Source organism: Castor canadensis, chromosome 12 (assembly GCF_047511655.1).
Source record: "Castor canadensis chromosome 12, mCasCan1.hap1v2, whole genome shotgun sequence".
Classification (NCBI taxonomy): domain Eukaryota; kingdom Metazoa; phylum Chordata; class Mammalia; order Rodentia; family Castoridae; genus Castor; species Castor canadensis.
Genome location: NC_133397.1, coordinates 22830831 through 22844573, shown reverse-complemented (window position 1 = coordinate 22844573; position 13743 = coordinate 22830831). Strand labels below are relative to the sequence as shown.

Genomic DNA, 13743 nt, shown 5'->3' with positions numbered 1-13743 from the left:
ATCTAATAAAATATATTTTTAAAATAATCATGGACCAGGGGTACACCTCAGTGGTACAGTACTTGCTCTACCATGACTAAGGCCCCGTGTCTGATCCCTAGCACCACGAAAAAACAAACAAAAAAACCAAACAGGCAGGGTACAGCAGCAATGACAGAAAGCTTATGGCTAGGCAGCAAGAGGTCCTTGACAATAGCTGCTGAAATGGCCACTCTTAGACTTCTGTCGCTTTTGTCCAGATGGTTCAGACTTCCCAGCTAACTCACGGGTTATAAAAGGTCCTCAATGGATTCTAACCAGGGCCACTGAGGTCTACCTCTACCAGTTGGGCACCATCAGCTGGAATGGCCAAGGCCTGGCATGTACCTGGGATATGGCTTTGTCTTCAACCGCCCTCCCCACATCTGCACATCACCAGGGCTCCCAGCGCTGCCTATCTCTCCTCTTAGTGGGAGGTCTTGCTGTCCATCTCCTCCCATTTCTCATTTCTTGCTCTCTCCTAAGCTTCCTGGCAGAATCAAATGAGAGAATCTATCTGAAAGTACTTTGTCATTATAAAGTGTAACAAAGTATACTTTTTTGGGGGTAGGTAAGTTACTTCTTTTCTTCCTTATTCTCTTCCCTCTTCTCCTTTCTCTTTTTCCCTGGATCCTTTTTCTTCTTGCCTCCTCCCGCCTCCCCTGCTGGAGCTATAAGAAGATGTAATGGAACCCACAGCCTGTATCTCCTATCAGCCCTCACATGACCCTGCATTGTACTTCTCTCTTCTTGGGCCTCTCTCCTTGCTCAGCAGTGAGCTCTCTGAGCAGGGATCTTGTCTTTCAGTCCCTAAGAATCTTTCATAATACACATCTTGCAGGGCTCAGTTGGTGAAGGTTTGCTTGATATCACTGATGGTGCATTGTTTTGTTATTTGGATAAAGTACAGTACTGACATAAACATACTCACTTATTTATAAAATCATTCATATAATTAAGTGGAAATTTGTTACTTGCATCTTAAAAATTAAGGTCTTAGCTTGGTGCAGTGGCTCATTCCTATAATCCTAACTATTGGAAGATGGAGAATGGGAGGACTGCAGTTCAAGTCCAGCCCAGCCAAGCAGTTCATGAGACCCTATCTCAACCAATAAAAACTAGGCATGGTGGTGCTCGCCTATCATCCCAGCTACACTAGAAGCATAAGTAGGAGAATCATGGTCCACATGGTGTGGGTATAATGAGAGATCCTGCCTGAAAAATAACTAAAGCAAAAATGGTTGATGGTGTTGCTCAAGTGAGTACAGCACCTTCCTAGAAAGCAAGAGGTCCTGAGTTCAAACCCCCATACCACTAAAACAAAAACAGGCAAAAAAAAACCCCAAAACCCAAACCCCAACATCTGAGAGTTGGTAGAAAGATAGGTAGTTTGGAAAAACTAATTTTCTTAAAAATATGGAGAAATGTATTCAGAACTGAAAGAGTACCAATAACGGCAATGTGGAAACAATGAAATGTTTTAGAGTAAAATGTTAGAACTCATTTGTATGTAAGATCTCTGCTACCCCCCACCCCAAACTCCTACAAGGATCCATTTAATGCCAAGATAAAATCTAGCCAAGTTGTCATCAAGTCACTGATTTCCTCATCCTTCTCCCCTCCATTCTCCCTAACATCGTCCTTGTCAGATTGTTGCCATGTTGCTACTGGGCAGTATTCTTGCCTCTAGTCTCTTTTCTTTCAAGTCTTCTTGAAGCCTCATTATGCAAAACGAACCTTTCCCAAACCACTGCTTTACCTACCTACCCCCCTACCCCCAACCCTTTGGGGACTCTCTGTATCTAGATAGCTCCTATAGGCTAAAGGCCAAACTTCTTGTATTCATAACTTCTGTTTCCTTAACCTGTGCTCTGACCTCTCCAATCCCCAACCCCTCAGCTCAGTCAGGTTGTTCCCTTCTGCCTGTGTCCTAGTGTTGAACACCTCCTGGCCTTGACTTGTACCCGAATGCCATCCTCCTTTTAAGGTCAAGCTCATGTTCCACCATGTCTATGAGTACTAGCTGACAGGAGCAGGATCTCAAATTGCTGTGACCATGGTAAGAGGCTGAAGCACTCAAAAGAAAGACATAGGTTCTGCATTAAAAAAAAAACAAATATAAGGAAGATATTTAACACAAGACATGATTTTCAACACTGTGCAAAATACCAAAGGTTTTTAAGGTGGCAGGAGCTCAATTTGAGTTGCTTTTGTGATGGGACTGACGAAAGGCCACACAACATTGAGCCGTTATGCACCTGACCCTACTGTGCATTTCATTTATCTCACCTACTCCTCTTCTAATCCCACCCCTCAACAGGGTCTTGTTATGTAGCTCCAACTCTCTATTCTCTTGCCTCAGCCTCCCCGCTGGAATTACAGACATATACCACCACACCTAGCTCACCGAATCCTCTTAACATTGTGAGTTTGGTTGTGCTGAAGGTATCATTAGCTCCATTTTGGAGGCTTTACATCCACTTCTTTGCAAACCACCTGATTCCATGTCTTCTCATTCCCCAGCACTCGCCCTATGAGGGGCACTGCCTGCCTTCCCAGCTCCCTGCACACTCGATGCTCCTTCCAGCTGAAATGCCTTTCTTTCCTTGCCACTGATCTGGCTCTGCTGCACACTCACCTCTTCTTGGGGTTTGTCTCAAGGGTTGGCTCCCCTGGAGAGTTGTCTCCTATCCTCAGCTTCTTCCTGTGGGCTGGGATGTGTTAGCCAGGTGTTTCTGTAATGCTCTGTGGGTATAGTGCTAACACAGATTGTACTTACCATATCATCTTCTTCCAGTTCACTAGGAGTTTCTTGAGGGCTAGGATTTCTATTATCTAGCATGTGCCCAGCACATGTTATGTTCCCAGATATTAGCAGAATGGAATTGAGGCTCAGAGAATTTAAGTAACTTGCCCAAGTTAATGCAGCAAGGAAGAAGAGAAACTAGATATCTGATTATAAAGTCCTTTTTCTAGAATGAGGAAGATGATAATCTTGCTCCCTTCTGAGCTTGTCAGAGCACACCTGGAATGCTGAATTCAGTTCTGGGGAGCAAACATTTAGAATAACTCTCATAAGCAGGAGCATGTTCAGAGGAGAGTGACTGACAGTGAATAGAGTGGCTGTACTTCAACCCAAGTCATGTGAGGATGTGCTGCAGACATGGTAGTGGCAGGGAGAGGGTGGCGGCTTAGAGACAGAAACTCAGAGCGACAGGAGAAATAGCTGCCTGTAACGACTTATGGCCACTAGGCAAGAACAAGGGTTAGACATTTTCTTCTGGGACCGCAAGTGATAAAACTAACAGTGTCAAAGATACAGAAAAACAGACCATGACTGGCGAAAGGCAGCTGTTTTGAGAAGGGGTGAGGTCCACCATAGCCAGTTTGCAAGCTGAGGACACCCTGTGGGGACATCTCAGAGGGGTCAAGAGTGACACTGAAGGCCGGACTAGGAAAGATTTTATTTTTATGAGACTTCGTAAGGTCCCTTCTAATTGATGTCATAACACCATTATTCTGTCTTCTCTCGATCCACTCTTCAACGATCCTTTGTTCTTCCATGAGTTAACCTAATTCATTTAGTAATTAAGCATATATATATTCTGTTGTAAAGAATTTAGGAACCAGTCTATCATTTATATTAGCATTTAGGTTTTTTTTATTCATCTGTGTTTTTTATTCTTCTCTCCTTTTCTCTACACTAATTCTATTCCTGTTGGGTGCCCCCCCACCTTTTGTGGTACTTTGGATTGAACCCAGGGCCTGGAGCATGCTAGGCAAGCACTCTACCACTTGAGGCACACTTCCTGCTTAATATTTTTTTTTGCAGTACTGGGGCTTGACCTCAGGGCCTTCACCTTGAGCCACTCCACTAGCCCTATTTTTGTGAAGGGTGTTTTTTTTGAGATAGGATCTTATGAACTATTTGCCTGGGCTGGCTTCAAATTGAGATCCTCCTGATCTCTGCCTCCTAGGTAGCTAGGATTACAGGCGTGAGCTACCAGTGCCTGGCCTAATTTTTTTTAAAAACATCTTTCCAAACAGCTGATGAGTGCCTTGACGGCCAGGATCACATACCATGCATTATACATTTTTGGTATCCATACGTCTACACTTGTACAAAATAGGTTTAAAAGGTTTTCAGTGCTCACCTCATGACATGACTTTAATTTGTCTGAGGTTGGACTTGTCTTTTCTCTCTTCAAGATTCCTGGAAAGCAGGTGCTAGTGGCTCATACCTGTAATCCTAGTTACTGGGAGGCTGAGATTGAGAGGATTGCAGTTCGAAGCCAGATCAGGCAAATAGTTCTTTTCTTGAGACCCTATCCCCAAAATAGCCAGAGCAAAATGGACTGGAGGTGTGGCTCAAGTGGTAGAGTGCCTGCTATGTAAGCATGAAGTCCTGAGTTCAAACCCCAGTCCTGATGAAAAAAAGGAAAAAAAAATCTTCACTAGATGCTTTTCCTCCAGATATTTTTTGTTCCTCTGGTGAAGAGTTTAAAAAGGAAGCTTTGTAGGGGACAGTCTCTGCTACTTAAGAAAATTCCGGTCTTCTGAGGTCCCTTGTTTCTTATAGCTGCCCAAAGACACTGTAGGCGGAAGCTTCTCCCTTTGCACAGCCAGGTTTAAGAAGAACAAATGTACTGGTAAGAATTTCAGAAGCAACAGAAGTGGCACCAATGGGCCATGTGGACTTAATACACAGCATTTCCCTCTGTTGCCTCCCCACTGTCTTCTGTGGCCAGGATGTCAGTGGTCCCCAGAGAGGGCTCATTAGTATCTCCCAGGAGTTTTTCCAGCATACATCCCTTCTCTAGCAGGAGGCCTAGGTATTTGAAAAAACTTCCATTCTGATTTTCCTTCAGACCTGTTTGGGAACCACTTCTGATTCAATCAGTAAGGAAGAACTTTCTTTCCCTTCCTCCACTTATTTATTTGCCTATTTAGATTGCACAAACACAGAGATTATCTTATTTGAAGTGTAATAACATATTACTGTCATTTATTTTGATGTTCAAATTGTATGGGCCGGGGAGAGCCAGTCTATTCAGGGGAATTCTAGGCAACTCCTGGTCCTTAGGACACATCCCATAACTCCTTCAGAAGATCCTCCTTTCTGGCATAGTAGGCTGTTCCAGACTCAACTGTGCTCTCCCAGCCTCAGTTTTGAATGAGACACTTCTCTAAGGATCACGGTCTGTTAGGAGAGAATAGAACCAGTTTGAAGACTTAAGCATAATATGGATATTTTGAATCAAAGAGGACTGTGGCAAAGGATAGGAAAGAGCCTATGTCTATGACTCCCAAATAGAGGTTGACAAAGTATGAGTTAGATGATGGTGGAGTAGCTCAAGTGGTAGAGCACCTGCCTAGCAAGCATGAGGTCCTGAGTTCAAACCCAGTACCACCAGAAAACAAAACAAAACAATCCCAAAAAACAAACAAACAAAAAGTATGAGCTACAGTTTCCCCTTTTTTTTACCAAAAAAATTTTTACTGGAATAGAGTCACAATCACTAATTTGTATACTTTCTACAGCTGCTGTCATTTGGCAACAGCAGAGTGGAGTAGTTTTGATTGAGACCACCCGGCCTTGCAAAAGTAAAATATTTACTAACTGGCCCTGGCAGCAAGTGCCCATGGTCCCTGCTAACATCTACATGCTCTGCATGGGGCTACCTGACAGGAGAAAAAGTGTCTGCTATTGTAAATATGACTAAAATGTCTTCCTAAATGTTATCAGGCATCACTAACTTAAAATTTATCAACGTAAAACAAGTTACAGACTTGAGAACTGTAATAGGGCAAGATGTGGAATCTGGTTGTCACGACAATTTTAAACGGAAGTGGTGGTTTTATGGAATCTAGAAAAAAGTAGCTAGAGAGTAAAATATGCTAGTATAATTCTAATGTTGTCCAGAGGAGTATCTCCCTGTTTATCTAGGATTGGTATTCTGGTAACCAGGATTATGTCTCATCCAGTGGAAGGGGGAGAATTAATCAAGCTTGACCATGGTGTCAAATGATACATCATTTCTTTTTTTTTTTTTTCAGGGGAGAGTGCGAATGCAGTCCCCCACTACCACAAATTATGCAGTTGAGTTTCCCACATTTGGGGAAATCACAGGGGTCAGCATATCCAGAGTGCAATGGATAAGCCTCACCCTGGGAAAACCGCCTTCGTGATCATGGTATCTCCCCTGCCAGGTAAGTATGATACATCATTTTGTAACATCTTCCAATTCTATTTGCTCTGATTTTCATGCTCACAAAGCAAGCTCTGATTACTTTTCTGATTCTCAAGGCACCATGATATAGGGAAGAAGTATATCCCTAGCTATATTAAATTGACCTTCTGGTACAAATGTGCCTGTGTAAATCAATATAAGTCAGTTTTCTCAGGGCTCAGTGACCTTAAGAAAAGCTGATGATTAAGTTGTTAGGTCTAAAGACCTGAGAGGCTAGGATCCTGAACTGTATCCGTTTCCTTAAGACATGGCACACAACAAACTAGTGAAGACAGACAAAGCAAGGCTGGGTGTGGTGGCTCATGCCTGTAATCCTAGCTATTTTGGAGGCAGAGATTGGAAGGATCTCAGTTCGAGGCCAACCTGGGCAAAAAGTTCCCCAGACCCCATCTCAACCAATGAAAGCTGGGCATGGGGGCATGCATCTGCCATCCTAGCTACATGGGAAGTATACAGAGGAGGATGGATGTCCAGGCAGGCCTGTGCTGGCCAAGGCATAAATGCAAGATCCTATTTAAAAAATGGGTAAAGCAAAAAGAGCTGGAGGCATTGTTCAAGAGGTGCTGCCCCTCCTCCCAAAAGATAGCCAGAGCATCAGTACATTTCTTTCAAGTAGAGAGACACAAAGTATTCTGAAATGCTGGACAGCTCCTATCTGTGAAGATTAGGGCCCAAGCCAACTCCAGACATATCCTGGAAGCACTCCTTAATGTCGCCCTCTATTCAGACAAGCACAGTCTTCCAGACATCTATTATGTGTCCTGGCCTGGCTTTTCCTGACAGCCATAAACTTTCAGACCCAACCAGTGGTCACCAAGCTAGGGTAGAGTAAAGGATCAGAACCATTGTATTTCCCAAATCCAGCAAACATCAGAGTTGGTAAGGTTGAGAAGGGGGCAGAGGGCTACTCAGCTGGCCTTCAACCTGGAAAAAGCCCAGTGTAGTGAGCCAAAGCCATGCACCAAGAACTCCATCATCATCTGAAGTGTCTAGAGCCATCAGGTAAGCACTACACTTCCTTCTGACTGCCTCAGCACTTCCCCTAAGAGGAAGCTCTCCTATCCCTAGAAATAACTTTTGTGTCCTGGAGAAGGACTTAGGCTGTGACTAGAGAGACTGGTGTAATCTGGCAGGACACTCTTTGCAAATTTGTCATTAAAGATCCTAGAATGACTGATGACAAAACAGAAAAAAAAAAGTGGGGGTGAGGCTGAGAAAGAAAAGAGCTATAGCCAATCAGTGTCTGACTTTTTTTTTTTTTTCAGAACTGGAGTTTGAACTCATGGCCTTGTGGTTGACAGGCAAGGGCTCTACCACTTAAGCCACACACCCAGCCCTCTGTTTTTTTTTTTTTTTTGGCTGGTGCTGGGGCTTGAACTCATGGTCTCATACTTGCTAGGCAGGTACTGTCCTCTTGAGCCACCAGACCTCTGGTTTTATTTTAATAATGTCTTAATATTGTACTTTGTCAGAGTCTTCCAGTTGGAACATGCATAATATTTCTGGAGAAAGGAAAAGAGAATCCATGTAACCTTTTGACTAAATTGAAGCTAGCTGTTCTAGAGGAAGTGGCAAAATGTCAAAAGGGTGTGAAAGTACAATGTGTGGAGAAGGAAATAAAACAACCCTGAGTTTCTCAGGAGAGAAGCAACACATCATGCAGAATCAGCACTCCATGGAGGGAAGAGAAGGGCTTCAAGTCATCTTCCCACTTCTGGCCCACACAGTATCTTAACAAGGATAAAGATGAGTAAGATGCCATCAATTGTTATTCAACTCTAGCTTTATGGGACTTATGTAACATTTCCATGAATACAGCAGAGTATATTAAAACTGTATGATGAATTTAGGGGAAGCAGCAGGTACAGTAATTTAATTTCAAAGCATGGCCAAAGTAGATACTTAGTGTTTGCCAAATGACCTATTTTCTGTTACCCTTACATATCATCCCCAAACTCCTAGAATAAGTCAATATTTTAAAAATATCTAAAAACATTACTTAATGAGAATAAGTGCAATGCATTCCCTAAAATTTGACTTAAAATCACAGTTTTGTAGCGTTGGGGATTGAGTATGCTAAGCAAGTGCTCTACCACCAAGCTACATCTCTAGCCTTAAAATCATGTTTTTGTCAGAAGGTAATGGTATAACTTTCAGATGTAAATACAATATGAACGTACCTCATTTGTCATTCTCCCTTAGTTATAGGAGTCACAATAATTTCAATTTCCCCAAATCATGAGATTAAGAAGTTACACACATCCAATTTCTACTAGGAAGCTGGCACAAAGGATGTGCATGCCTGGTGTGGTGGCAAAAGACAGGGAGTCAACTTTCACATGTGCAGCCGAAGGAGGTCAAAGTGAAAAGCTAGCTTAACTTTGAGTTACTTCAGTAAGGAAGGCAAGGAGGAATGCCCTACACTTTCTGTGGAATGGAGAGAAGACGTGTAGCCATCTATTTACAACTGGCTTCATTTAGAGTTTGAGAGACTGACCTATAGATGTGAGACTGAGGTGGATGCCTAGAAGGTACCAGGGGCTTCCAGAGACAGGGTTCTGGAGGGGCAGAGACAGAAAGGGGGTATTAAAGACATTGTGAAAAGGAGCCCATTTCTTTCTGTTCTAACAAAGGTACAGGGAATTTTGAAATTTCTGTTTTGAAAAAAAGTAGGGGTTACTTTGAAGCAGGCGGTCATAAACTTGAGAGTCATGACTTTAATAAACTGAGTGGCAGTGACCCACAGACCATTTATAGTTAACTGCCACCTCCAAAGTTCCCTTCTTCCTCCTACCAGTCACAACTTTCTTTTGTTGCTGAGGCTGTAGGCAGTGTTGGTCAAATCACCACTATCACTTCCTTCCTGCTACTGGCCTTCGACTAGGATTAGACATACCCGTGAGCCGTCTCTGTGTCCAACCTGACCACCTGCTTCTCAATCTCTCCTTCTCTCTCCTTGCCTCCTGCCTCTGCTCACTGCACACTCACTGAGTGTCAGGGACAGTTCTGAGCACTGGTGACAGGCAGGTGAGTAGCACAAGGCCCTGCCATTAAGGACCTTAAGGCTGAACAGTTTAATGATAGCATGATCTACAAGGGTAGCAAGGCAATTGATTACTCCCCAGTAACTATTTGAGCAATTACTCTCTCAGTAATTACTTTGTTATTGAACTTGAACAATTACATAAGTAGCATGCAATTAAAATAACAGATATATATAAAATTAAAAAGTAAATTTCCTTGTTAATAGGAACTTTATATATATTCAAACTATGTATATACATATTTGTACAGTTGCTTAAAGAAAAATGGAATCAAAATATATTCTGTGACTTTTCCTTTAAAAATATCATGGTACTTTTCCATGGGGGTGTGGAGATTCACTTCAGTCTCTTTGATGGTTGTATGGTATTCTTTTCACATTCTTTTCCTCTGAAAAGGTTTTGGGCAAAAGGTGATGTGTGATCTGGCCTTTAAAGAATAATTGGTTTCATTTACCTGTCAGATACGCCAAGAGATCATGTATGTGGAGTGTGCATGGGAGGGACTGAGAGGGAAAGGGTGGGTTCAGACAGTACGGAGAGCATGAGCATTTATTTAAGAGATGTGTGGAGTACACAGCCACTTTGGGAATAGTCAGTAGTCTAGTGAGGCCGTGATGCTCCTCAGACTTTGGTGTGTGTAGCAGAATCACTTTGGGAATTTCTTAAAATTGTGATTTTTCTGTCTCCCACCTCCAGATTCTGGTTCAGTCATTTACAGACTCCAAAATCTTTGCTTTTAACCACTACACTAGGCTGCCTAATGTGAATTCATACCATCCTTCCTAACACAAGCAGGCAGGTGAATGAGGTCCCAAAGTCCTTATGATGGCAGAGTAGGAAGGACATCCTTCATCCTTCAGTTTCTCTCTTAACAGCTATCTCATTCAGGATCTTCCAGCACCTTGTCCCACACCTGCTGTACTTTGTAGTTTTATGCCATCTTTCATCTGAGAAGTTCAGAGTATTCCCAACAATGACCTCATGATTGGGTAATGGGAATAGGTAATAACCTTGCTTTACATTTTACAGAGGGATAAGCAGAGGCACCAGGACTAACTTTCCTACCACAGTAAGTGAGCACCAGCTGGGAAGAAAGTCAAGCCTGCCAGTCATTCTATTCATGATATTATTGTCCTCTCCCTGAATTACACAGACCCTGGATGGCTTTTCTCATTAATTGAGGTAGCATATGCAAAGCAACTTCCAGAGTGTCCAGCTCATACACAGCAGAGGTATTTGTCTCCTGGGCTATAAGCAGGGACTGCCTGGGCTCTGGAGCTTAGCAGGTATGTCTTGATGTTCTACAAACAGCCAACAGAAATTCCATAAAGCTTTTTCTTCTTGGTGTGTCAAGACAAACTTTAGAATATCATCACATAGTGAAAGAGGCAGAGATGGTTACAAGACTTGGCTTCTCTATTAATTTGGGACTCAGGGTTCTGGAATTACAGTCTATTTGTGAGCAAGTTGAGGTGGCAGTGAATAATAAAACTGGGACTTCCCTGCAGACAGTGCTGAGCCAGTGTGCAATTCTCTCTTGGGTCCAAGGGGACAGGAAAAGAGGAGAAGGATCATTTTTCTAAGGAGTGGCAGGTGTCCCTTTGGGTTTGGCAAGATTGACCTGTGTAGTATAAAATGGGGACGTTTTGGAGGGCAAAAGGAGAGGGTGTTGAGTGATGATTATGATCAAAGTACTTTATATGCACGTATGAAAACAGAGTAATGAAACCATTAAAAAGCATGGAAGTGATACAAAAAAGAGCAATAAAGGGTGTGAATTTGATCAAAGTACATTTATGTATAGATGGAAATATCACAATGAAACCTCTGTACAATTAATACATGCTAATAAAAAGATGGAACTTAAGAAGGAAATCCCCTTAGGGATTCCTAACCTCCCTCAGAAGTTAGGGTGCAGATGGCCTGCCTGACTGGACTATGACTATGAGATTCCTGGGCATCCCCAGCAAGGGACAGATATGGGCTGGGGCTTAAGACCACGCCTGAGGAGCCCTGCTCCAGAGAACACATGCAAAGTTTCCACCTACTGACCCTGCTTCTGTCACTGCTGATCAGTCAGTGGCCTGACCAGTATAAAGCTGAGTCATGACACGGCATGGTTTTTTACATTGTGGTTTTCCTCATTTCCGGAAGCTTCAGTCTTCTTGTTGGATTCCAAATGGTGAGATTGGATAATGGAATGTGGGAAACAAAACTAAAGAAATATGCTGACTTCCTATGTGCTTAAAAAATGTCAGTGATGGGTCATAGCTACGAATGACAACTTAGCTAACTGGTTTCTTCTGCCAACATTTATAAAGCAGTTAAATGTATGCAGTGTTCTTGATGAGATATGAAAAATTTTAAAAAGTAGAGACTAACAGTTATTACTTCACACCATCACAGAATGCTGAGATGGTGGGATGTCCTCATATTTAAAAACTGTCAGGCTGGGTATGGTGGCTCACACCTGTAATCTCAGCTACTCATCAGGTGGAGATCAGAAGGATGGAAAATTGAGGTTAGTCAGGGCAAAAAGTTCATGAGGCCCCTTCTCAACCAATAATCTGGGAATGGTGGCTTGAGCCTGTGATCCCAGTAACTCAGGGAGTCATAAGGAGGAGGATTGTAGTCTGAGGTTGCTCAGAAAAAAATGTGAGCCCCTTTCTGAAAAACAACTAAATCAAAAAAAGGGCTGGGGAATGTGTGGTAGAATGCCTGCCTAGCAAGAGCAAGGTACTCAAACCCCAGTACTGCTAAAGATAAACAAACAAACAAATAAGTAAGTAAGTAAGTAAGTCAAGGAGAAGCCTCTTCCACCAGCTCAGGAAACTGATCCCATGAAAGACAATGGTATTACATCACTGTGGCTGTTCAGGCCCGTGGGCCGAGAGGCACCCCTTGTAACAATGGCCCTGCAGGGTAGAACCTAGCCTCCGCAGCCCACCTGCCTAGGGAGCAGTGGCAGAATTGTGTATTGGAGAGGTGATCCCCCCCAGGGGATGGGTTATTTTGTGTGTCCTTTACCTTGAACTTTAAACTAGAGCAAGTAGCCAACAAGCTCTTTTGTGAAGTGAAATTCATTAATTGGAGTCTGGAACCTTCATGTTATGAAGGAAGATCTGGAGCAGAAGTAAGCCCTCAATTCTCTGGCAAGGTTCCAGGCACTGGTCAGAACTCCTCACTGCATTTCACAAGCACGTAGGAGGCAGATGCTTACTAACACCTTCATCTAAGGCCTCGTCCTGGAAATTAGTTTGGGTGGTTAGGAGCATAAAGATTTCTGTCCTAATAGACTCTTCTCTGATCCTTTTATTGGTTGTCAAATCCCTTTTGAAATTCCCAACTTTATATTCAAGCATGAGAAACTTTAAAAATAGGCATGAGTGTTTTCTAGTAGATAATTTTAATGTTGAGAATTAAATTCTCTCCCCAGTCCCAATCTACCTCTTTGAAGCTGGCGTGCCTTTCATCTGTAAATGTGAAAATAAACATTAATAATGAATGCTCTCTCATCCTCTCCAAGGATGAGAAGTTTTATTTACTTCTGAGGAAGAAATCTGTATTTTCCAGAGCTAGAGAGATAGGTAGGAACAGAATGGGGCCTCTTCTTTTGATGGTCTTGATGTATTTTTTAAACTTTCAAACTGCCTCAAGTAACTAACTCCATCTATCTTCAACAGCAACTATTACGGAGAGCTCCCTCCTGAGCTCTTCCCTCTAAATGCAAGTGTTTTAGATAGTGGTTCCTTAGCTTTTCACTTCCTTGTGACCAACAGGCCATGCCATGAGCCAGCTCCATCTTTTACAGTGGGAGCCTTAACACCTCCCACATGCCTCGTAACTCTCCCATTAGGAGGGCATCACCTCTAGTCCCCATGTGACTTGTCTCCAGTGGCCCACAGGAATCAGTTTTATGATTGGTGGCTGCATAGAATGTCCTTAGTGGCCAAACCAAAGGCCCCTTTGACTTAGCTTGCCTGGCAACGACCAAAGGTGAGTGCTGTGGAAGATATTCCCTCACCCCATTATCACCTCAAAAGCCTCAAGAGAGTGCTTCATCTCGCCTAGCCCATATTTGTATCTTCCTCTTTTTACCACTGCTGACCTGGTCTCTTCTACATTTCCTGCCTGAAGGAGCCTGGGAGAGTAATGCACTCTGGGTACACCCTTCTGCATCAAGAAGTATTTTCCTTCTTTCTGCCTTTCTCAGGCTTCAAGGAATGGCATTTGTGTGCGTGCGTGCATATGTGTTGTGTGAGAGTGTGAGTGGGTGTGTGAGTGTGTATGTGAGTGGGTGTGGGAGTGTATTGAGTGGGTGTGTGTGTGTGATGGGTTGAACACAGACCCTCATGCACTCTAGGCAATGGCTTTGCCACTGAGCTACATCCCTAGCTTGAGGAGTCACAGCTACTCTGAACACTCTGGGA

The 13743-nt window shown here is 43.0% G+C and overlaps 1 protein-coding gene and 1 non-coding gene across 4 annotated transcripts in view; both read right to left on the bottom strand.

Moving 5' to 3' along the window:
- Window positions 1-13743, bottom strand: part of Mapre3 (microtubule associated protein RP/EB family member 3) — a 53865-nt gene that overhangs the window by 23420 nt on the left and 16702 nt on the right. The gene's annotated exons all lie outside the window — the stretch shown is intronic.
- Window positions 6073-6236, bottom strand: LOC141415104 (U1 spliceosomal RNA). Its single transcript, XR_012440131.1, has one exon. It is a non-coding gene; the product is annotated as a U1 spliceosomal RNA (small nuclear RNA).